General features: G+C 35.5%; 1 long non-coding RNA gene across 1 annotated transcript; it reads left to right on the top strand.

Moving 5' to 3' along the window:
* Nucleotides 1-589: 589 nt before the first annotated feature.
* On the top strand, nt 590-4,010 carry LOC130976420 (uncharacterized). Its single transcript, XR_009084674.1, has 4 exons — nt 590-944; nt 1,156-1,235; nt 2,596-2,690; nt 3,362-4,010. It is a non-coding gene; the product is annotated as an uncharacterized LOC130976420 (long non-coding RNA).
* The last annotated feature ends 356 nt before the right edge of the window (nt 4,011-4,366 follow it).

The following is a 4,366-nucleotide window of genomic DNA, read 5'->3' as shown; positions in this document are numbered from 1 at the left end:
AATTATAGTCACAGTTTTTTAAAAAAGGGTGACTATAGAGTACCTATGGTCACGATTTTTTAAAAAAGGGTGGTCTAAAAGGGTCTATGGTCAAGATTTATAGGGGTGAACTAAAGGGGTCTATGGTCACGGTTTTTTGGGGTGACCAAAAAAGAATCTATAGTCACGATTTTTTAAAAACGGGTGACCTAAAGGGATAGGGTCACGTTTTTTTGTGGTGACTAAAAGATATCTATGGTCACAGTTTTATGGAGTGACCAAAAAGGGTCTATGATTACGGTTTCTTAAAAAAGGGTGACCTAAAAGGGTCTATGATTATGGTTTTTTGGGGTGACTTAAAGGGGTCTGTGGTCACGGTTTTGAGGGGTGACAAAAAAAGTCTATGGTCACAGTTTTACGAAAGGGTGACCTAAAAGAGTCTATAGTCACGATTTTTTAGGATGACCTAAAGGAGTTTATGGTCATGGTATTAGAGGGTGACCTTAAATGATCTATGGTCACAATTTTTTGAAGTGACCATAGAATATGGTTTTTGAAATTATTTTGTTTAACCCCCTCCCCAAACCAAAAATGTCGTCGTTTACCCCTCTCTTCCCAAAATCCCCCTTCCCTCCCAAAATCCCCATTTTCTCGTATTAGCTAGGTCTTAATTTAGGAAAAATAGTGGAAAAAGATAACCCTAGCCAATCCCTCTTTCATTCTTGCTCTCTGGCCTATACGTCGTGCAAAACCCTTGTCGTCTTGCTTCAATTGTCTCAGTGTGCCGTCACCGTCGCCACTCCATCTTCTCAAACGCAGAACCAGAACCAGTTTCTAGTTGCCAGTTATGCAGAATCGGTTGCACGAAGTTACCGCGCCTTTACCGGTCACCAATTCGTCGCCGCTCTACCACTCTTTTGTCGCCTCTTTGCTGTGCTTCGTTTCCATCTTTGCCGCCGTTCCTGGTAAGTCTTTTTTTTTTTGTGATTTTGAACTCTAAAAAATAGAGTTCATGTGAAATGTGTGTTACTTTTTCCGGTTTTGTATATATCATACTATGTTGTTTGATTCTAATTAAAAATTTAATAAAATTATAAGATTAAATTTTTGGTTGCAACTTAGACAGGCCAGAAATGATGATGTTCATTTCAATTTCTATTTTTGAATCCTAAACAGGTTGTTGTTCCCAAAGATAGCGAACGAGGAGTGCATTTTAGAACGATTGGTAGCTTTATTTGTGCAATGATGATTGGCACGTATGGTACTTTCTTATCGCTAATGGCAATGTCCTTTTAAAATTGGAATTCTCAAGTGTATTTCAAGTCATTTTGCATCTTTAGATTAGGCCAGAACTTGAGAATAGGATTAGGGAGTGAGCAAAAAGGGAGTTGCTGCAAGCTACTGGTTAGGCATATGCTAAGGTTGTTGCTTAAATCTTATTTTATCACTTATTTTTAGTTTCTTTGAAGAAAATGTTTTTTCTCCTTTACTTGTTATAATTCTAAATGTCTAGGATTGAAAACAAGAGAAAAATAGAAGGGTGAAGAGTTAGCTGTTAAAACTTAAAATTAGGGGTAAAGTTTCATGGATGAGCTTTATGTCTTAAATTGTGGGGTTAGATACAAATAGTTCCCTTAACTGGTTAACCATGTTATTTAAGTCTTCTATTTATTGTTCTTTTGTATGGAAAGTAATTAGATGAAAGCAAATGATTGTCAATCTATGGGTTTTCTTTTTCCTTAAATTCCCATTCTATAATGCTTGTCAATCTACATGTTTTCTTTTTCCTTGAATTCCCATTCTATGGTTTCATAATAACACTGCCTATTAATATCATACATAACTCAAATGCACCCATTTTTATGCATGGATCATATTTTCTTTGATTTCAAGGCTTGGATTTCTCATGAGTTTCACGTTGAATGGAAATATCTTTGTTATTTTCTATGGTTAATCTATTTATCTTTTATTTGCTTAACATTTACTTCTCACCAAAGTGTCCAATATCCAGTTAGTTGTGGAATGTGGGCTATATCATGATTTCATTCATTTGTTTTTTCTTGCTTCCTATCTTTATTAATTTTTTTTTGGTTATCTTGGATTTCTGAAATTTTCTATGCAAGTGTTTGTGGAAAATTTTCCTGTTATACTATAATACTGACATTGGTGAAAGAGTTTTAGCCATGCTAAGGAATGTTTTCTTTATTATGATACAACTTTTATTTGTTATTAGTCTTTTTCTTTGAAGATAGAAAGTGTAGTTTCTAAGAAATGCTATATTATCAATGATTTTTCCTCCTAACTTAAGCATATGAACCTTTGCCATATAAATGGCTTGTTTCTGTGGAAGGCAAATAATTGAATGGGTTTGACATAAGCATGAAAGTGATTCTGCTTTAGTTGTAAATTCTCTCCATGACTTGTTCTGTTTTGTTAGGAGTTGGGGAACATTCTTATTATTTTATAGTAAAATTGATGGTAAGAAATTAAGAATATTGAATATTGAATATTTAGTTACATTGTCATTGCATAGCAATTAAACTCGTGTGTAGCTATTTATTGTGGTGTGTGTTAACTATTAAGGATTAATGGTATTTTGTTGGGAAATATTTATAGGTTGATGGTGGCAAGAAGAAGGGTGGAGGTGGATTTCAAGTGGTGAAGAGAAAGGTGAAAACCAAGTTGATAGGCAATGGAGCTTGATAAATGAGGTTTGACTTCATTTTTGTGATTTTAGGTTTGATTTCATTATAATAGTTGTCTCTCTTCGACAATTTTGTCTCTAATCACCATCTACGAACTTTATAATACAATCTAAGAATTTCCATTTAGATATTACTATTCATTGATAACAAATAATGCTCGTGTATTCAACTTTGTTGTGGTAGTTGTCTCTCCTCTGTAACTTTGCCTCTAATCATCTATGAACTTTATACAATTTACAAATCTACCTTTTCATCTTATTATTAATAAAAGATAATTTACACTCAATTCACCGTACACACACGCTGCCTATATATTGTGTTTGTTGGATAAATTAGTTGTTGATAGGAAGAAAGCTTAGCTTTTTGTTTACTTGATGCGGTATATACTTAGTACTAGCACCGAGTGAAGTTCATTATTATAGGATCTTGCGAGGTGTAGTTGATTTATTAATGTCCTTCTATGCCATCTAAGTCTGCATATTTGCATATTCTCTTTTATTTTATCACTTATTTTTAGTGTGCTGGTGATAAGCGGATAATTTATATGTTTTTTGGCATTGTTTTTAGGTAGTTTTTAGTAAGTTCAAGCTACTTTTAGGGATGTTTTCATTAGTTTTTATGTTAAATTCACATTTCAGGACTTTACTATGAGTTTGTGTGTTTTTCTGTGATTTCAGGTAATTTCTGGCTGAAATTGAGGGACTTAAGCAAAACTCTGAAAAAGGCTGATAAAAGGACTGCTGATGCTGTTGGAATCTGACCTCCCTGCACTCAAAATGGATTTTCTGGAGCTACAGAATTCCAAATGGCGCGCTCTTAACGGCGTTGGAAAGTCGACATCCAGAGCTTTCCAACAATATATAATAGTTTATACTTTATTCGGAAATTGACGACGTAATTTGGCGTTGAACGCCAAGTACATGCTGCTGTCTGGAGTTAAACGCCAGAAACACGTCATGATCCGGAGTTGAACGCCCAAAACACGTTATAACTTGGAGTTCAACTCCAAGAAAAGCCTCAGCTCGTGGATAGATCAAGCTCAGCCCAAGCATACACCAAGTGGGCCCCGAAAGTGGATTTATGCATCAATTACTTACTCATGTAAACCCTAGTAGCTAGTCTAGTATAAATAGGATAATTTACTATTGTATTAGACATCTTTTGACAGTTTAATCTCTTGACTGTTTAGCCTTTGATTATTCGGTCTCTTGATCATTCAGGGGGCTGGCCATTCGGCCATGCCTGAACCTTTCACTTATGTATTTTCAACGGTGGAGTTTCTGCACACCATAGATTAAGGGTGTGGAGCTCTGCTGTACCTCAAGTTTCAATACAATTATTATTACTTTCTATTCAATTCTCTTTTATTCTTATTCCAAGATATACGTTGCACAACACTTTGATGAATGTGATGATCCGTGACACTCATCATCATTCTCACCTACGAACGCGCGTGATTGATAACCACTTCCGTTCTACCTTAGGCCGGGCACATATCTCTTAGATTCCCCAACAGAATCTTCGTGGTATAAGTTAGATAGATGACGGCATTCATGAGGATTCGGAAAGTCTAAACCTTGTCTAGAGTATTCCGAGTAGGATTCTGGGATTGAATGACTGTGACGAGTTTCAAACTCCTGAAGGCTGGGCGTTAGTGACAGACGCAAAAGAATCAATGGATT

This window comes from Arachis stenosperma, chromosome 4 (assembly GCF_014773155.1).
Source record: "Arachis stenosperma cultivar V10309 chromosome 4, arast.V10309.gnm1.PFL2, whole genome shotgun sequence".
Lineage (NCBI taxonomy): Eukaryota > Viridiplantae > Streptophyta > Magnoliopsida > Fabales > Fabaceae > Arachis > Arachis stenosperma.
The sequence above is the reverse complement of the archived record's forward strand: the minus strand, read 5'-3'. Positions and strand labels throughout refer to the sequence as shown.